Below are 21,743 nucleotides of genomic sequence, written 5' to 3'. Positions count from 1 at the left end.
ACCCATAGAGAAGGGGTTGGGGGCTCGGCGAACTGGTTTCCTGACTCCTTTTCCTTGTCTCTTGAGTTCCCACTCACGTCCCTGCCTGGCTTCTGCCTCTAAGGCTACAGAGATCAGAGGAAACAGGAAAGGCCAAGGGGGTGCTGGTGGAGGTGGGCCCCTCCTGGCCCATCTCAGTCTCCATGTCCTCCCCTGGTTCTCTCCCTGGGCCCAGGAGGTGATTTAAGCAGGGCTTGGTTCCCATGAGACCCAGCTGAGAGTCCAAGTTCTCCGTGGCCTCCTGGACTCTCCCACCTTTGGGACTGAGAACAAGGTACACAGCCTGCACTGTAGCTTTGTCTGGGGATGATGTTTATTGGAACAGGAGGCCAGAAGGACATGGAGGGGAGCCAAGTGGGACATGGAGGGGATCCGCACCCGTCCACAGACCATGAACCCTTAAGGAACCCCTGCCTCCCACATTTTCTGCCTCATCTCTGGTCATGAAAATGGAGGGTGTGTTTGATCGGTCACATCTGTCTCTACACTCCTGGGGAATATGAGAGGTCAAGAGAAGTTCTCTGAAGTTCCCTCAGTGCTGGGTTGTGGAGGTGTGTGGTGGCCACAAACTCTCTGTTGAGATGTGGTTTTACTGCTGACTCACTTGCCCTTCCTGCAAACATAGGGCTTCTCCCCTGTGTGTGTCCTCTGGTGTCGCATGAGGTGTGACTTACAGCCAAAGCCTCTCCCACACTCCCGGCAAACATAGGGCTTCTCCCCTGTGTGTGTCCTCTGGTGTCAGATGAGGCCTGACTTGTTACTGAAGCCTCTCCCACACTCTCCACACTTGACTTTTGCAATTCTTGAGATTCTTACCCCCACAGATAACTTGCCTGTGTTCTCTGGATTCACCTTCTGGCCTGTTCTGGACTCTTCTTCCATCTCACTCTCCCTAGAACTCCCCATTTGGCCTTTGGGCGGGCTGGAAAATGTGCTTGAAATCCTCCTGTGCCTTGTCCTCTTATATAAGGGTTGGACCTTTCTTTGGCCTCTTGACCTTCGGCCTCATCATTCCAGCTGTGTGGATCAGGATGTTGCTGCTCCTGATTCTGACCCACTGCACAGAGATCTCCTGGCTGGAGATGTTCTCTTGCAGATGTCTCTGGGAAGGTTGGAGAGGAGTGATTGTGTTCCACATGTTGCCTGAGGAATTTCTGACTGGAGAAGGCCAGAGGGCATGAAGAACAAGGGTGGATCTCTGGCTTTGGTTCCACTGAAAGAAGAAGGTTTTGGTCAGGGGAGGTGTAGACAACTGGGCCATCTGCTTTGTTGTATGGTAAGGCCTGCTCCACTAATCATTCCTCATGTGTTAATACAAGCTGTCTCCCACCGAGCATTCCTTTACAGTCTATTTTTCATTCTGTTTTTGTTTATTACATCTTCCTCAGAAATCTAGAAAGCCCACATCAAGGGCCTTGTCTATGGATCAGCCAAACCAGGGACCTTCAATAGCATCAGAGGCAGCTTCAGTATTTATACAGAAGGAACTGCAGTGACTTCCCCCCCCCCACACACTACAATTATCTTCTAGGTCATATCATATCCTCTTCTCTCCCTAATCTCTGGGTACTTTTCCTGATAGAGCATCTGCAGCTATTTTATTCTACTGAGAAATAATAACTCTGGATTACATAGATGGTGATAGAGTTTGGATGTGTTGTCCCCCCAAAACTCATGTGAAAATCTGATCCCCAATATGGCAGTGTTGGGAGCTGTTTGAATCATGGGGGCAGATCCCTCATGAATGAATTACTGTTCTCCCCGGAAGGTGGCAGTAGTGAGTGAGTTCTCACTCTATTAGTTCCCATGAGGGCTGGTTGTTTAAAAGACCCTAGCACCTCCCCCATCTCTTTCTCTTGCTTCCTCTTGCTGCTTGTACCCGCCAGCTGCCTACCACTTTCCACCATGAGTAGAAGCAGCCTGAGGCTCATGCCAGGTGCAGCTATCCCAGAATCATAAGCTAAATAAACCTCTGTTCTTTATAAATTATCCAGTCTCAGGTATTGTGTTATAGCAACACGAAAAGGGGCTATTATGGATGGACTCATCCTTAGTGACTTTTGTTATGAGGGGAAAAGGATCTAGTAAGTCAGGAACCACTTCGTTTGGAGATGCACAAATGTAGAAGGCAGTGTAGAGTTAAAGAGCATGTGTAAGTACACCTGAGTTTGAGTCTCCCCAGTCAAAGACATTTAATTGAGGACTCTTGTGTACCGGGTTCTCCATCAGGAAGTGGGATTCAGAGTGGTCCAGGCCCCCTTGAGTAAAGGACTCTGGTTCCTGCTGCCTAAACTAGATTATGGATTGCTTCCATCTCAGTGTCCACAAATCATAAAATAAAAATATGTTCTTCCTTGGGTGACACATCAAGTATTCCTACTTGAGGTATTTCATTCAGTCTTAACACATTTCAAATTTAATAGGAAGTTCTGTTTTAATTGTATCCCTAATCAGACTTCTTTCCTCCTGACTCCCATCTTTATCCAACCCACCATCCTCTCTTACCTGGAGACTGATGTGGCGTCTGAGGGGATTACACACTGCAGATTATTTTCTGAAAATTAACTCAAATTCCACAATTGTTTCCATCTCAGGAAAATCCCCAGTGTCTTGGCAGGAATCATGGGCACTATATGTCCAGGCTTCTGTGTATCTCTCTGACCTCTGCTCTCTTCTCTGCTTCCTTCACTTGGGTGGTCTCAGCCATTCCTCAAACACCCTCACTCTCTCCTGCCTCAGAGCTGTTGCACGAGCTGCTCCTTCTGCCTGGAGACATTTGAGCACAACTCTGAACCTCTCAAATGTTATGTCCTGAGAGGAACCTTCCCTCATGTTCCCTGCCATACCCTCCCTCCCCTCATGATGATCTCTAGGCACTTTTCTGGCTTAGTTTTCTTGAAAGCATGAATGACTATCTCATTTTATGCACATGCCTGTGTGTGTCTGCGTGTTTCCCTAACTCACATGTCAGCTGCTCAATAGCACTTATTCTGATCATCTTGTTCTATCCATATTTCCTATTCCTCGAACATTGTCTGGCACAGAGTAAGAATTCACATGACAACTAATTGAAATAATGAATGAATGAAAAACAACATATGTATGTTATTTAGAAATACGGAAGAAATTAAGAAATAATTAAAAGAGCCAGATGAAACTGCCTTGTTGAAACAGCCGGTAGGTGCTTGAGAACTTGTTCTTTGTCTCTAAGCCTGTCAGGACTATATGTTGTTATATATTTTGCATATAAAGTAGTTAAAAAAATAAAATGAGAACAAAAATTTTAAAATATAAATTGTCCCTAAAAGTCAAATGCATATAAAACAAAGCCTTAATTTCAGAAACACCTGATTTGAAATTTTTCTGACTACAGACTGCATTTTACTCTACTTAACAGTTGTACCATGAAAATTCCCAAGGAGAATTCTTTCTTTTCTGTCCTTTTTAAAGAATAATGTGGTGCCTACCTCTCCCTGCCGTGAGCTCTTTCTTCCACTTGCTGTCCCACTTGATACCCAGCTCCTGGCCATATTCATCCCCGTACCAGACCAGCAGTTCACAGCCCGGCCTGATGACCTGGCAAGTTCGATAGAAGATCTGCCCATGGTATTGAAAGGCCACCAGGTTCTGCTCCTCATCATCCCGGGCACAGTTCACATACCTGGGGTTGAGGCAGACAAAGGGACAGAAAATAACAGGCAGTGAGTCTCCACTACCTGCCAGGGCCATGTTGGGCTTGTCACCAGATGGTCAAGGCCCCCATGCTGTGACTGGCCATGCCGTTACCCTCCTCCAGGAACCTGCTGTTCATACCTAAGCCTCTTTCTCCAAGTCCTGCTTATGGTGCTCATCCTGCCTGGAATGCTTTTCCCCCCTTGCCTACTTAACCATTCTTCAAAGCCCAATTACAGACTTACCTCCACCATGATTGGCCATAAAACACTGACTTCTCACTTCTCTAAACTCTCAATCGATTTCTACTTATACCACAGAATTTGGTGTTTAATCAATCATGTACTCTGCTTCTAGATTAGCTCACATCATTCTATAATCACCCCAAGTCTATCTTCTTTTGAAAGACCTTTTTCTAATCTCCCATAGTTTACCCAGGTGCCATTCACCTGCCTCCCTGGGTTCCCATAGAAACTTAGATGTTCCTTTGGCCTTGCATGATAATACACAATAATAACAGCATATCCCTATTCTTATCCTCTAATAAAACAAGAACCTTCATGGAAAGGGGCTGGTCCATGCAGCACAGAGGTCCATGACCACCCTGCAGCTCACTTCTCAGGCTTCAGGTTTTAATTTCACTGAAGCTGGGAAGAATTCCTGTCCTCACAGATTAAAGGTCCCTTGTTTTACATTGTCTTGGCCTTGTGTACTTCTCCTATAATCAAATGTTTCATTTATGCTTGCAATAGTCCTTCACAAGGGCATGGGTTGTGTGATCTATTCATGAGATGTACTCCATTTTCTAAACTAGAGTACAGTAAATGCTTAATAAATGCTGATTAGATAAATTAAAGTGTGAATCCAGCATCCCCAATGAATCTAGGCTCCTCAGGGTTTATCCTGGTGCCCCAATTTTGTCTATCATAGAGATTTAGTTTTTTGATTAAAAAATGGTAGTGTTTTTATTTTACCTCTTTTTTCCTGGATGTTCATAATAAGAAAGAACATTGTAAGGGGAGCAGAGAGTGTAAAAACCATCGAGGGAGGCATGCTGAGGAGGAAAGAAGCCGAGCTTGAGAGAGATGAGTGTCCCTGCTGGAACCCGAAACCTATTGGCCTTACCTCATCCAGTTGGCCCGAGATTTGTCCTTTCCATCCACATACTCATAGCAGTTTCTCCCCTTGGTGATCTGAGTTTCAGAAAAATAAGTTAGGCATTTTTGGGTTTGATGGGCAGGTAATAATCAGAATTATTTTATTCTACTGTCATCCATGCATTTGAGCCTGCATGGATTCAGCCGCCAATGGTGACACATGCTGTGTACTCCTCAGCATCATCTACACATCTGAGTTGATTTGTCCCGTCAGAGCTGAGGCACCATAGGGAGAATGCACTTTTTCTGTCTCTGTGCCACTTTTCTCCCACTCACCCACTGACCTTTAAATAGGAGTTCCAGGTTCATGCAAAGACCACTAAGTACACAGATCTAACCATGTTGTCACTATCCATGTTCTAGCATGTAGAAGGTGATGTCCCACCAAAGGCACAGAAGGGATATAGGAAGCCAGAAGACGGGGATAAGGTAGGCCCTTCTCACCATCCAGGAGTAGCCACTGTTGGCTGCCTCTTCATCTTCTGTGATCTGGCCCTCATAGGGGCCAAAGTGCTGACCCAACAGCAGATCGGATGCCTCATTCCATACTCCAAGCCCGGCCTCAGGGATGCCCGACGGCCCAATTCTCAGCCCAGGGGGCAAAGTGAGGGCTGAGTGGTTGGGATGCCCCTTGTCCACTGCACTGTCCTTTTCAAATGTAGGGTGTCTATAAGCCAGTCAGCTGTCGATGAAGTAGTCCTGGCATTGCTCACAATCTGAAGGCAAGAGCAGCAGGGATTAGGAAAAGTATAGTGCGTGTTCCTGGATATAAAGAGCTTCAGAAAGAGCCCAGCATTTACATAATTCAGCCTCAATCCTGTACTCCAAGCCACCAGAGTAAAGGAATGATTTGGGTTCAAACAACAAGATAAAATTATTGTACCGGGACATAGCCTTCTCCATGAGTGGGCCAAAAGGGTCACTTACACAGGTAGTCATCATCCTGAGGTTCACAGACCTCTTTGTATGCATGACCCTTTCTCGCAGGCTACACATCTTCATTTCAATCTCCTTTCTCTTGAGTTCTACATTGGAGAAGATTAAGTGAGTGAAGTTAGGAGTCTGGAGTGTTTGTCCCTGTATCGTCAGAATATGTGAAATCTCCTACCATCAAATTATTGTCTATCCTTCTACATACTCTGGCTCGCCACCCCTTCACTACCTCTTAACTATTATTTCAGAGAGACTAAGACTCTACACCCACACTGACTACAGATGCATAATTCAATTTTAGTTTCTGGATTCCCAGGATCAGGATTAACTTCCGAAACTTTCTAGTCACAAACCGTTAATTCATGCATGTATTTATCCATAAAATATTTGTTGAAGTTGCATTACATATTAGGCATTGAACAAGGGCAGGGATATACAGTAAGAAAATGTGGTCTCTATTATCACAGATGGATTTATTGGACACCTTGAATGTATATTTATTTTAGTGCTTTTAAACAATATATGAGCCATTGGTCTTTATCTTCATTTTACAGATTAGCATTAATGAGCTCAGAGAATTTATAATGTCTTCCCAAGGTCCAAATGATTCTACGTGGATTATAACAAGTGTGTGACTTCAGAGTTAGTGTTTGTTCTTACATGTTATTCAATACAGCATCTAACTTCTGGTCTCAGCTTAGTCCAGCTTAAGCACAGGTCTATCAAAAGTCTACGCCACATATCTAGACCATACTCATCAACCTTTCTAAAGGACCTAGAGGGACTAAAGTCCCCAAATTATTTTCTCTTACCCAATTTTTCTCTAGAATGCTGTACGGAGGTACTTGCTTCTGCAGGAGGGGACACTCGTTTCCGGGCCTTCTCTGAGTCCCTTGTGTTCAGTAAATCTGTTGTTCCTGACAAATTCTTCAAAATAGATTCATTATTTAACAGTGATCTGGATATTCCCTTTAATGTGAGAATCACATATTAAAAGACAACATACATTTCTTTCGTTCCTTAGGGCTTGCAACCTGTTTTCACATGCATGACTTTAGTTAATGTTTCAACAATCCCTGGAAAAACTTGGAGTGACTGAATACCAGAGAGAAAGGGAAAGGCCTGTGTGGGCAGGACAGTCTTAAGGCTCTTTTGATTCAACTTTCTATATATACATGAGAGCGAGAGAGGGAGAATAATCTGGAAGACTACCTGGAGACTCAACAAGGTCTGTGAAAGAAGGAGGTAGGGGCTTATAGGGAAAAAGAGGGGATCTTCTATGAACTAGGAGACATTTGACATAAGGAGAAAGGTAGGAAAGCACAGAGGGTACAAAACACATCTGGAGAATGAACAGTGAGGTTGGGAAGAGAAGAAACAGTTGGCATAAAGTTTATCTAGACAACTAAGAGAGTGATGCTAAGAGCTGCAAACTGCCATATCCTGGAAGGGATATTTAACTTTGAAATTGAATTAACTAGTTCCTGTACCAATTCTGCCTAAGTAATGGTGTACTACCAGCTAATTCTATTCACTTTCCCGATCCGTAAATTGGCATACATGCTAATTCTTAATGGTACAGTGAACATGAAATGTAATAACGCTCACCAAAGTGTTTTGAGATTAATAATTTCTCTTATAGTCCTGACATCAATTTTCCTCCTCAACCATCTCTACAGCCAAAATCTAATTCAAAGATATTATCTTCAGCACTCTCTGACCCTGTTACCTCTATTTTAATTTGAAAAATTTGGAATTATTCAGAAAACACTGAGGGGGTCATCAAGGGCTCTGAGTTGGGCCTGGGACTCCTGAGAATAATCAGGTATGGACCAGGCTCTCAAAGAGCTCGTAATACAGAGGTGGCAGGCTATACAAATGATTACAAACAGCATGAGATTTGCCTAGTTCGGGCCCAGAGGAAGGAGCAGTTAACTTCTTCCTACAGGGATGAGCATTTAAAATCAGTACCAGGATACATTTCTACTGAATAGTGTAATATACATGAAGTGCTAAGTCATTCTCCTATCTGTTGTTTCTCAATCAAACTTCAAACTTCTCAGGGCTAGGAGCAGTCTTCTCACATCCGAATGGGTCCCTTATGAGAGAGTAGGAACTATCTCCGTCTTCATCTGGGACCAGGCACAATGTAAATTGACTGTATATTGCCAAGCTCCCCTCAGACTGTCTTAGCGTATCTCTCACTTAGCACATCAGAGAAGAATCAGGTTGAAATAATCAGTCAGATGAATAATGTAAAGGTGTATGAGTAAGGCAGCATGAACTTTACAAAAGAAGAAAGTTTTAATCAGCTCTTAAGTACTTTAGGGAAAGAAGGAGTATTGGATTAGACTGAACCACTACTGACTGTGATGTCAGGCATAATCTAACATTTCTGTACTTCAGTTTTCTCATCCACAAAATGGTTATGCTTATAGTACCAACTTCATAGGGTTGTTGTAAGGTTTGAGTGAGTTTATTCACGTACAATGCTTAAAATAAAGTCTGAAATATTGCAAAAATAAAACAAGCAGTAGTGATTATCATTGCTCTTCTTATTAACTCTTAAAAGGATGATGTCCGCCATTGTGCTAAAGAGATCAGAAAAGGGAGGCAGCAGTCCTACGATACTGTGCACATTCTCCTTCTCTTACCTGTGTTTGGATCTTACATGAGGAAGATTGTTGTGTCAATAGGATTTTTCAGGTATTCACCTTCTGGTGTTTACTCTGTTCCACTCTGAAGACCACCCAAGGAGGATTGACCAAAAGGTGATGAGAAATCAGTGTTTTGATGGGTAAATATTTCCAAGCTCAGAAGATTCTCATTAGGGACAGAGAATTCTGAACTAGAGAGTGACAATTCCAAGTATTATCCAAGGGTGATTTGAAAATGGTTTCTGAAGTACCATGAAGACCTTTGCTTCTATTGGAGGCACTGCTAATTTTCTTAAAATGTTTTTTTAAAAATAGAGCTCTGGATCTTGGTGTTAACACCACACTCTAACCAACTGAAGTAACTGGTCACCCACCAAAAAACAAACAAAACAAAACAAAACCTCATCTCTGCTTCATCTTGTGTTGACAAGGTTTCTATTACATTTATTTTAAAAATATATATATATATTGGCCTGACTTTCATGAAAAAATGCTGAACAAAACCACACAATGGAGGAAAGGACAGTCTCTTCAAGAGATGGTATTGGGAAAACTCGATCACCATATGCAAAAGAATGAAGATTGACCCTATGTTACACTACATACAAAAATTACATCAAAATAGATTAAAGGCCTTCATGTGACACCCAAAAGTATAAAACTTCAAGAAGGAGACATGGGGGAAAGCTTCAAGAAATTGAGTTTGGCCACGATTTCTTGGAAATGACACCAAAGCATAAGTGACAAAAGCAAAAATAGACAAAGAGAACTATGTAAAACTTAAAAACTTCTGAGCACCAAAGGAAACAATCAAGGAGTGAAAAGGCAACCTACAGACTGGAAGAAAATATTTACAAACCATATATCTGATGAGGGGTTAATATCTAGAATATATAAAGAATTCCTACAACTCAGCAAGAAAAAAACTCAGTTAAAAGAGTGGGTGCTATGACTGGGTTTTTTTCCTCCAAAATTCATATTTTGAAACCCTACTTCCTGGTGTGATAATATTTGGAGATGGAGCTTTCGGGAAGTAACTAGGGCTAGATGAGTTCATGAGGGTGGGGTCCTCATGATGGGATTAGTGCTTTTTATAAGAAGAGGAAGAGAGAGATTCCCCCCAAGAGGTGGAAGTAACCTAAATATCCATTAAAAAATGAATGGATAAGGAAAATGTGGTATAGAAATACAATGGAATATTATTTAGCCTTAAAAAATAAAGAAACCCTGCCATATGCTGCCACATGGATAAATCCTGAAGACATTTTACTAAGTTAAATAAGCCAGTCACAATAAGCCAAATATGGCATGGTTCATTATTTGAGGTATCTAAAGTAATCAAATTCATAGAAACAAAGTAGAATTGTTGCCAAGAGCTGGGGCAGGAGGAAATGGGGTGTTGTTGTTCAATGGGTATAGTTTTATAGTCATGCAAGATGAAAAAGTTCTAGCAGTTTCTTGCACATCAGTGTGTATATAGCTAATAATATGAAACACTCAAAAACTGTTAGGAGGGTGAGTTTATGTTATGTGATTTCTTACCACAATAAGAAACAATAAATTGACTAAGATGGGGATTTAACTGAATCCAGATAATGATGTGTGACAAACCGTGGGGTTAGTCATTTCTTCCTCTAAGACACTTGATCCAATGACTGCACTATTATGAGATTAGGGTTAGAAAGCTCTTTGGTGGATTTACAGTTCAATTAAGGTTTAGTTAAATTGCCCACTAATTAATTAACAATGTTTAGCAAAACCAGTCTTTCTTTATGACTTTAAAGAATGGTAAACTTTAAACGTATAGAAAAGTACAGAGAATAATGCTGGAAAACATAAATCCACCACCATGCAGTCCCATTTCAACATTCTGCCACAGCTGCTTGAGATGTTTTTATTTCTACTTTTTATTTCAAAATTCAAAAGTAAAAATAAAACAAACAAAAAAGGTAACTATGACATAGTGAAGCCACCTGCCAGCCCTTCCTCCTTCTCTTGTGATGATAACTTCTGAGTTTGGTATTTCTTACTCACATTCAGGTTTTTATACTTTTAGCACTTATTACTGTATCTGTAAATAAAATATGTAATCATTTTACACGTTTAAAACCTTTATATGAACAGCCTCTTACTGTATATACTCTTTCGCATCTTGCTTGTTTGTTGAACATTTGTTTTTGAGAGAACATGTTCTCCTTTGTTAACTCCTAAGATAAAGCCGAGACATCAACCCAGGCTGGTTTCAGGAGGTCACTTCTAATTCCTCCTGGCCCCGCACCTTTCTGACTAGGTATCCATTCTTCATCGGAATCCTCAGTGTCATCCACATGGAGTTTGGCCTGCCTCCAGTGACACATGAAAGCTGTTCGAGGGGCTCTAGAAAGAAGCCAAATCTTTGTCCTAAAAGGGAAGAGGTGGGAGGAGGAACAAAGGGTGGTGGCAATGGAAAGCACCACAAAGCCAGTGTGGCTCAGCATGGGCTGGGAGAGTCTTGAACAAGGTCAAGATGTGAGCTCTGCATGACTAGTGCCGACACTCAGCCATACCCTGACAAATAAAAAGAACAAAATTTCCCCTCCAGATTTGTCTCCATACAGAAGGGAACTGTGGGCAGATGCAGCCACCTAAGAGAGAGCCATAATAATACAGGGACAGAAGACCTGTTTTCTATTTCCCAGGCTGGTCTGCAGCCAGCACTTGGAGTAACCTATGTTAATCAGTTCATTATAGTTCCTTTTCACATTCCTATAGCAAATTTTCTTCGATTCTCCCATCTCTGCCCCTTCTTCCTTGGAGAAGTATATCGAAATGCCTTTGAACGCAACTTTAGCCTAGAGAAAATAACATAGTTCATCAGTGATTTACTGTATACATCACAACACCGAGTGGGGCCTTTTCTTCTACCTCGTAATCATAACAAGCAGAACACAGCCTGGGGCCTTGGGGTGGTCTCTGTGAAACAAGGATAAAGACATTTGTTCCCGCCCTTCCCAGATTGTGTCCTGTTTGAGAGGACACAGCATTTTTCTAGCTCTCCCCAACACAGAGAGTTTGATTCCAGTGTCCTCTTCTCTCCCATGTCCCAGACGGGACAAATTGTCCCCACTCCACGCACATTCACAGCCAGGGTCACACAGAGTTGCAGGCCATGGGTCTGTGGACCCCAGACACCAGCTCCTGTCACTCGGTTCCCCTCTCCATCCTTCTTACAGATCCTGCTTGGAGCCCAGCTTGACTTCCCCCACCTCTCACCTTGGGCTTCTGCCCTGTACTCCCTGCATCTCCCTCAGGGGTCTCCTCCCGGGACCTGTTGGGGCTCTCGGTGCTGGGACAGGCTGGCAACTACCTGCTCCAACTCCAAGGTTGGGAAGAACCCTTGAGTCTCCCAGCTACAAGGCCAACGTTACTGTGGAAAGAGATGGTGCTGAGAGGAGGCCACAGCCCAGACCATTATGCACAGCCAGGCTCTGTCTTCTCCACTTGGCCATGTTGTCCAGACCAGGAAGATGTGGAGACTTTGCAAGAACTGGAGGATGTTGGGGAGGTCTGAGGGCTATCGATGGGATAGGGGGAGGGTCTCTGCTGGCCATGACAGACCACCTAACATAAGCTGTACTGTTTCAGTTCCCCTGCATCTTGACGCTTCTGAGGAAGGGTGGCAAAGGTGCCTGAGGGTCAAGGCTCAGGTATCTTCGAGGGGAGTCCTGAGATGTGAGGGCTGGGGGAGGCCCATGGAGACTTTGAGGCCCCCTGACTGATGGGACTCGGGTCAGACTCACCAGCTCCACTGAGAGGAAATGAACATTTCTCATAGGAAGCTTCTGGGATCTTCAACTGGAGATTCTGGAAAACTGTGGGAGTAAAGCAGTCTGGATCTCTAAGGAGCAGCAATCCCACAGGCTGAGGAGATTGCGGGTCTCCAAGGCCAATGAGATTTGGGGTCTCTCAGGCTGAGGTTCTGGGGGTTTTGGGGTTGAGGGGATTTGGGGTATCTCAGGCTGATAGTATTTGGGGTTTTTCAGGACAAGATTTTGGGTCTTTCGTGCTGAAGAGATTTGGGATACTCAGGTCGAGAGGCTTTGGGATTCATCAGGTAAAGGGAGTTTGGGGTCCCTGAGGATGAGAGGATTTTGCATTTTTGAGGCTGAGGAAACTCGGGGTCTCTCAGGCTAAGGAGATTTGGGGTCTCTCATTAGGGGGCATTAGGCTCTCTGACACTGACGTTATTTGGGGGTCTTTGAAGCAGAAGGACTTTTCCAGGCTGAGTAGGATCTCTGAGCTCGGGGAAATTCAGTCTCTCTGTGGCTGCGGTATTTAGCGTTTCCCAGGCTGAGGGGAATTGTGATTCCTCAGGCTTAGGGTGTTTGGGCTCTAAGCATTAGAGGATTTGGCGTTCCTGTGGGTGAACGGTAGATTTGAGGTGGCTGAAGCTGAGGTGCGTCGGGGTCTCAGGCCGAGGGGGTTTGAGGTCGGTCCAGGTTAGCGGATTCGAGGTCTCTTGGGGATCAGGGGATCTGGGGTTTCCCAGGCTGAAATTTGAAGGTCTCGGGCTAAAGGTTTACAAGGGTTTCTTACTGCACGGCAAAGACTTCCCGAGTTCCTGTCAGTCTCCCTGGCTTTCTCCTGCCCCGCTGCCCACCCTGACTGGCGCCCGCTGGGATCCTCTCTGGTTGAAACGGCCACGCAGCCACCGGTACCACCAAACCACCTATCAGAGTTGTGACCCAAACGCTCCCTCCAATGAGCGATCAGAAGGACATAAAGGGGCGGAGAGTAGGGAGGAGCCAAGCCTGTCAGTCACAGGCTCCCCTCAGTCCTAGGCTCGGGTGGTAAGGCGGGACCTGGTCTTTCCCGCCTTGTGGACAATCCGCCCCAAACCTCAGGGACTGGCCGCTCTGGGTGGATCCCTGAAGGGGTGATTGGATTATAGCACCATGCAGTAGTGAATGGTTTAAAAATGGTGGTGAGTGACGTGGTTCTGAGGACTTTAAAAGAAGAGGAGAGTCTGTCTCTCTGCTCTCTCTCTCTCTCAGCTTCCACCATCTTGCAGCGTGAGACCCCTGGGTCACTGTTGCCACCACCAGATGGACTTTGGACTTCCCAGCCTCAGAAACTTTCACAATAAATTTCATTTTCTTTATAAATCACCCAGTTCAGGTATTTTTTAATAAGCAACAACAATAGACTAATACAGCAAGCTTTTCTCTCAGGCTCATCTTTAGGCTTCAGGTAATCCACAAGAGAAGACTTGAGCAGATGTAAACTGCTCGTATAGTTTTGACGGTGTACCAAAATTCTGAGCCAATCTGAAAAGAACAAGACAGCTTTTTTTATTTGTCCTGTCTTACATTTTGTTCTGGGCACATAAAAAAATGTCTCCCAAATTACTGCTTAATGGAACAGAGACATCAGTGATTGCACACGACAAGTATGGTCTACTCAAAACAGTTTTGAAAAGTAAGTTTAAAAAATCGACTATAATGATCAGAAATAAACCATGGTGAGGGAGAATAACGTGTTCTCCAAAATTACTACATTGCAATAATCATAAATTCCAGGTTTCAAAAACAAAACAAAACAAAAACCTAACAAACGGGAAAACTTTTCAAAGCATGCAAAGAAACATGAAAGCACTTCCCATTCACGGGAAAATAGTAATGATGATGATGATGATGATGATGATGATGATGATGATGATGATGATGATGATGATAATTTTAAAAATGGTGGGTGGGGACTCCCAGCCAATGAACTTATTAGACAGTCTTTAAATCACCCAAAACAACTGTCATACATATGTCCAAGAGGTAAAGGGAATGATGCACAAAGAAATAAAAGAAACCAAGGGAACAATGTCTAACCAAATAGAGATTCTCAATAAGGAGATAGAAATCAACAGCTCGAAAACCATAACATGTGAATTGACACCTTCACTAGAGGTTTCAAATGAAGGTTTGAGCATGCAGAAGAAAAAATCAGAAAACTTAGTTAGTTCACTTGAAATGATCCTGTATGACGAGCAGAAAGAGAGAAGAAAGAAAAAGTTAAACACAGCCTAGGAGACTGTGTGATCCCCATAAAGCAAGCCAATTGTATTAATCCACTTCTGTTGCCGATAACAGAAAACCTGAAACTGAGTGATTTATAAAGAAACAAAACATGTTTCTTACAGTTCTGGAGGCTGGGAAGTCCAAGGTCCAGGAAACATATCCGGTGAAGGCCTCTTCTTGGTGGTGACTCCACAGCAATGCAGGCTGTCACAGGGAGAGAATGGGTGAGCAAGAGAGCTAACCTGCTCACTTGCTTTCCTTCTAAAGTTGTCAGAACCACACCCATGATAACTCATTACTTCACGGACAAGGGCATAGTACTCACAATCCAATCCCTCCTCAAAGACCCTATCTTGCAAATATTATAATAGTACTTCCCACTCTCTTAGCACTGTTACAATGGAGGTCAAGCCCCAGTGAGTTTTGAGGAACAGTCGAAGCCCAGAATGACAGTCCCAGAAGAGAGGCTAAAGAGAAAAGGGCAGGAAAACAAACAAACACACAAAAACAACAACAACAAAAAACCACATTTCGAAGAATAATTGCCCAAACTCCCAAAATTCTTGAGAAGACATGAAAGTTCAGATAGAATGTTCTTTGGCTTAGAAGCCTTTAGACCAAATTATCTCTTCCTGAAGCCCTCACATTTCTTCAACACCCAGACCCTGTAGGCAGAATAGGCTCACACTGTTACCTGTCCTTTCTGAATGCCCTGTTTAGTTTATGTCCCCCTCTCACTTCTCTGCAGGAGGTCAACGAGAATAGAGATTTTTTGACACCTTCTCATGCAATGACAAACCCATACATAAATAGCTTAGAACAAACAAATCATGAAGAAATTGTGCATAGAGTAAGTTTATTAAAGGAATAATCCAGTTAAAAACTGGAGGGGCTGTGACCATCAACCCCATTCACCACTGCACTGTGTTTACAGAACACTTACAAGTAAACCTGACAAGTAAACCCAAGATTCCCCCCCGCCCTTGAAAACGACCTGACACATTCCCTTCAAAGCGTTCATTCTCTTCTGGGGGCGAGGGGTAAAGGGGGCACAACTAGGAGGCGTAGTTGTTACTGACTTTTCCGAAAGCCTCTCTTATGTGATCCAAGTGGGATTTATGCTCCTCGTTAACTTCAGTGAGTGCACAAGCTATCCCTGTTTCTAAATATGTAACAAGGTTAGTTATGCCTATAAGTAAAGCATTTCTGTGACTCACAAAAATAACTCAAAGATAATCTCAGTTAAAGGAGATAGACAGATTTGATGCAGAAATGGAGAAAACAGCCAAATTCACATGGAGACAGACTCAGACACAACCTATATATGAATGAATGACCAAACGGTAACAGTGGCAGATAGCAAAGCAAAGAGATGAAAATATTGAAACCACTGTAGAGATGTGAGTGTTCAGTTTACATCAGCAAGGATAAATGATATCAGATGATAAAAGTATAGGCAGAATCAGAGAAATGGAGAAAACAGCCAAATTCACTTGGAGACAGACTCAGACACAAACTATATATGAATGAATGAACAAACGGTAACAGTGGCAGACAGCAAAGCAAAGAGATGAAAATATTGAAACCACTGTAGAGATGTGAGTGTTCAGTTTACATCAGCAAGGATAAATGATATCAGATGATAAAAGTATAGGCAGAGTCAGAGGAAGAGACACACACTCACACACAGAATGAGAAAGAAACCTGGGGAAATGTAGACACTCAATTTGAATTTTAAACAGAGAATACCAAGACACTGACATCAGGAAAAACAAATGTGGTTCAGAGATATCAAGTCAGAATGCTCACAAATTAATCATGTGATTATGAGGCCCACATGCACTGATACTCCATGGAAGGAAGCATTAGGGAAAATGTACAATTTCACACTTCTTTTGGTAACCCCAAAACAGCGGGACCATGTGAAAGCAGTAATATGACTGAATTACACCTATGAGTCAAGGACGAAACTCAGGAAGCTGCATTCTCTTGGGTGGACATGACCAAGCCACTAGGCAATAGCAGTTTAGTCAACAGTAGACAGCTACGGTTTTGCTAGACCCTCCATGGAAGTTCTCCTCACATTTCACTCCAAGAGCAGCTACAGTTAAAACTGGCAACCAAGGCCTAGCGGGAGATAAGTATTTGGAGAACCCTTTCCTAACCTTTTCTCCATTCATTAAACACTAAGTAAGACCCCTAAACTTGCAGCTAAATACTCAGAAAAGGGCACACAGAAATCTGCTGACCTGCTCTCATGCAGGGCTTCTGGAACTGCTCTCTTTTACAAGCACAATGGAAGATAGGTAGCAGCACATGGCACCGGAAAAGGTTCCTGCTGTTTCGATCAAGATGGACCAAGTTGCTTAGAAAGCCTGTCCCGTTCTTTCCTTTTATGTTAACCTTATGCACAACATGCTGAAAACACCACAGAAAATGAAAGGTTTCTGGGTTCCTAATACGGTGTGGGGTATCATTTACTAAGACAACATTCTCACTGGAGTATACCAAGAAAGGAATGTACTCATAATGGCTTTACCTATTTACATTTTGGGAACTTCACCTAATACACAGGGTCTTGGGTAAAAGCTTAGACCATCTGAAAATAGGAATATTAAGAATAATGTCTACATCTAGGATCATCTAGGGACAGACAGCACATGGGTGAAAGTCTAGCAGTTGTATATTTAACCACTCCACCTCCCTGCTCTGTTTATATTTTTTGCCCGAACTCAGTCACCTGGAAAAACAACGGGACTCACATACAACTACAAGGAGACCCGCTTTTTCCCAAAAGTTTATCTTTTCACTTAGTCACCTTTGCCAGAAACAAAGCCACACCTTCAGTGCCTTCCCTCATCCCTTTGTGTCCTTTCCCACAGTCCCTTCATATACCATATATTCCCATTTCTTAAAATGTTGCTGGGAAGCCTGGCCCTGACACGTTGATTGTCCCAGCAAAGCACTGTGCATTCATCTACCTAAGGATGACATTTGGTTCAGAAGAGAAACGAACTTTAATATTTCCACCTTGAATTCTCTTAACGCACAAGAGAGGATATTTGGAGGAGCCCTGTGCAAGAAAATTTCACCCTGATTATCTTACTTCTGTAATCACTAGGTCCTTTCCTTGAACTACCCTCACATTCCTGGGAAAAACAAGAAGTGTCAAACTAAACTGTTTCTCTTTCCTTTCTTCTTTCTCCACAACCCCCTGCTCTGTGGGGAAGGAATAAAAAAAGTCCTCAGACGGAATCCCAAACCTTGGTGTATCTGCTCTCTACAACTTTATAAGCCGAGATCCTCCACAGACTGACAGTTCCAGGACCAAGAATTAAAAATCCCACATGGATTTGACCTATGTAGAATCTCACCCCAATCCGGTACACAAGCACACACACAGAGACACATATGTTTGATGGTGTTTATTTCTCCTTCACACCAATCCGATTTTATCCAAGTGTCTTGCTGTCTGCATTTTTCATCACCTGACCGGCTTTTCTTTCAATCCTGAGCATGAGAACACTGTATCTGAAGTCACTTTTTAGAAGTTCTGCTTTTTTAGGTAAAGTCTGATGCTCCGAGATATTCAACTCAAAAACTTGGAATACTCTAAAACACACAAACACACATAAAAACTCATTTTCTCTGAAAAATGTTAAAAATTGCTTTAATTATGCAAGGTCCTGCCCAGGAAAAACTAGCCCTTCTCCGTTTGTGACCTCTTCAATTTCCCCTTACCATGTGTTAGAAATTGCTCTCCGTAACATCTGCCCCACTGCCTGTATTCTCTGTATTCTCTGTATGAGTAGAATAAGCTAAGGAGATAAACAAGAAAATTAAAAGACACTGATTACCAAAATGGAAAATTGATGAGAGAAAGGAATGAGAGACTGTACAAATATCCATAGCCTTTTGTGGAAAGGGTGAAAGGAGGAACATTTGATGAGCCAAAATTTAAGGGGGTGGAGAAATGACTGAGGGTGGGGTTGGCTGTCATGGAATTAAGTTCAGAGAAGTAAAGGATTGAGCTTTGCTTCTGTCCAAACGACTCCGGACACTGACTATAGTGCAGTGGGCTTAAGCTTCCCCAGCTATAACTTGTTTTGCAGTGCAGTTTCTCCAACGTTCCTGTTTCATCTTGATGCCCTGGGTGACCTGGTTTGTGTCATTCCCTGTCTTTCAATTTCTACACTTGTGAAATGAGTGTCCAGGTACCTAAAAACATGCATTTCAGCCCCTACTTCCTGAGCTGCTCACCTGCCCTCTCGGTTCCCTGTCCAGGCACCTGCATCCTCATGTGGTACCGCAGGGGATTGAGCCATAGGTCTTTACAGATGATCTGTTAGGGGAACCAGGACAGGACCGCTCAGGGTTCAGACACCATTCCCAAGAAGGCTGGGAACCCTCCCTGGTCATTTCTGAATTTTCGCAGTGAGGCCCTACCTCAGCGATCCTGTTAGATCCTGCAAAGTTGTGGTCAGAAAACCAGTTGAAGAAGTTAACACTGCTGTTGTGGTGCCTGCGGCTATAAGCCTCATGTTCATAATCCTGATACCACTGAACTGGAGTGGAATGAGATGCCCTGTATCCTGCAGGGAAGAAAAGTATACAGGAAGGGGTTGGAGCATGCTGACGATGATAAACCCAACACCTTCACTACCCATCCTGGGATCCACCTCCTACCGGTGACATTAATGAGATATTCCTTAATAATCACTTTATTCCGGAAGTACGGGTTGTTCCGAAAGAACAACATGATCTTGCAGCAGTGAATGGGATGCCTGATTTCCTCCACCTGTCATGACAAAGTGGAGAAGGTTAAAATTTCTCTTCAGGTCACCTACCCTTTTCTGTTTGCCTGAAAGTATTGCTTCTCTTATCCTTCCCCGCTCAACCTTCCAGCCTCAGTCTCACTAGTTCTGACCTCCAAGTCGATCATGTAGCTAAGCAAGTCTTCATCTTCATCGCTGATCATGGCCAACATCTCGGGGTGGTTCACAATCTGCCTCAGGTCAAGGAGCCTTTCCATGCTACGGAAGTAGGCGCTAGAAGCAACTGAGCATGTATAACCAGCTAGGAGAGTGTGTTGCGCAGGGGTCTCCCACACCTCACACATTGTGTCTCCCACACCTTATGCACCGTGCCCTCCCTGCCTTTCATGAGACACACTCAAGGCAATGGGTGCCTTGCATGGCCTTAAATGGGAGACTGTCCACGTTGACACAGGGAGGGGCTCCTTTCTGAGGGATGCTGAGCTCTATGTGTCCCTGATGTACTAGGGGCAAAAGTGAATCTGCTTGTATCTAAGTATGCACTTTATCAGCTCTTACTGACTAGGGTGGGAATTCATACACTTTCCTACAGCATTATTGTCAGCAAAGCCTGTCCTTCAAACACTTTTTCTACATGAGAACTCCTTTGTGCTATTCACGACACTGATCCAGAATGACTTCTAATTCTCCGCCCCAGTTAGTGTCTCTGTGCCATAAGTATTTGTATTTGCACGAGTGTGGCTGCAGCTCTGTCTTCCCTCAGTCTGTACCTTCCCCCACAACCCCCAAGTAGATGTTTTCCAGTACAGGAATGGAACACTGGTCCTTGGTGCTATCAGTTCCATTCTCTAAACAACTGAGCAACCGGCCAGAAAAGCCTGTATATTCTCATGTTGAGCTGTCCCGTGGATCGATTGCTATTACCCTTGCCCATGCTCCTACTGGTCAGTACAAAGCGAGATTCAAAAGGATACGGCTTTGGCCCAGAAGCCAGGGATGCCCTGGATGATGGCCCTTCGGTGACCGAGATGAGTCCTGCGTCTCTGCACCAGGTTCTGCCTCAAACGAGCAAAGGCCCTCCTGGCTTGGTTGTTCACGGGCTCCAACTCTAACTGAAGGACCTCCAGTGACTACAGAGGGGATAAGGACAACATGGGGCTCCACAGAGTCTGTGTCGGGGTCTTCTATTCAAGCTTCTCCTCAGGCTCTACAAGTTGCATCAGAGTTTCCTCCCCCAGGTCTTCTTCCTGAACTTTTTCCTCAAATTCCTCCTCCTCCTCTTCCCTGTCAGGCTCCTACACCACTCTCTCACCGTCCATCACGTGCTGCGCCCACTCCCCCTTCCACTGCTCCTGCTCCTCCTTCTCCTCGTCCTGCTCAACTGCCTCCACCTCCTGAATAACATCCACCAACACAAGCACCACATCCTCCTGCTCCTCGACTTCTCTCTCCCCTTGTCCCTCTTCGGATTTCCCCTTCTCTTCCTGCTCCTCCTGCCACTCAACGACCTCCGCCACCGCCATTACATCCACAAGCACAGCACCACGTCTTCCTGCTCTTTATCCTCCTGGTCCTCGACTTTTCCTTCCTCACACGCCTCTTCCGGTTTCTCCTCTTTCCTCCTCCACAGCGACCTCCACCACCTCCACTGCCTCAAACAAAACTGGTGCCACCTCCTGCCCGGTCGCCGCCGCCTCCCTCTCTGCCAAGGCCTCGCTTTCCTGCACAGCTTCAACCCCGGTCCCGGAGGCCTCCTCGGGCGTCCCACCCAACTCTGCCAGGGTCGCACACCCCACGCCATTACTGGCCTCTGGCGGCTGCTCCCCAAGAGGCCTACCGGCCCCTCCCTCCCCAGGGCCCTTTCCCACACCTACCTTTATCCAGGGTTCGGCGGAAGCCCCTTCCTCCCGGGAGCCCGCCTCACTCGCCATGCTGCCCTGGTCCTCAGCAGGCTCAGCTGCGCCGGGTACGCAAGGTCGAAAGCCTTGAGCTGCACACCCCCAGCAGCAGCTAGAGAAGCCGAGCCGCAGGCAGCTTCCGGCTCTGAGAACTTCCCGGAACCTCGCGGTTGGTCACGGCATTCTGCGCATGCGCAGGACTTTGGCCCGCTCTGCCGGCTTCATGGCGCCAAGGCACCCAGCCACGCCCAGACCTCTACTGTGGGTCCACGGCCAATGGATGAAGAGGTAGTGGCTGTCACGCAGGATGGCCCCGCCTCCCGTACTCAGGCATCTGGGGCACAACTGCCCCGCCTGCGAGCCCTGGCCGTTGTCTCTAGGAAGCCCTCCAAGCTTGCCCGGTGCAGTGCACACACACAGCCGGTTTGCACTTTGTAAAGTCCAATGAGTGTTCCACTCCAAAGTCCATGCCTGCGTCTTGTGTGGCACCGAACCCAGACAACATAAAGTACTTAAGGACACGAAGTGGGCGCATTGGACAGTACTGGGTATTTCAGTTCCA

General features: G+C 44.6%; 1 pseudogene; it reads right to left on the bottom strand.

Annotated features, from left to right (window-relative positions):
- The window catches only part of LOC134369101 (histone-lysine N-methyltransferase PRDM9-like), a 31,507-nt pseudogene extending 10,101 nt beyond the window's left edge, over positions 1 to 21,406 (bottom strand).
- Positions 21,407 to 21,743: the final 337 nt, after the last annotated feature.

This window comes from Cynocephalus volans, unplaced genomic scaffold (assembly GCF_027409185.1).
Source record: "Cynocephalus volans isolate mCynVol1 unplaced genomic scaffold, mCynVol1.pri scaffold_35, whole genome shotgun sequence".
Classification (NCBI taxonomy): domain Eukaryota; kingdom Metazoa; phylum Chordata; class Mammalia; order Dermoptera; family Cynocephalidae; genus Cynocephalus; species Cynocephalus volans.
Note: the sequence above shows the minus strand (reverse complement) of the source record. Positions and strands in the feature narration are given on the sequence as shown.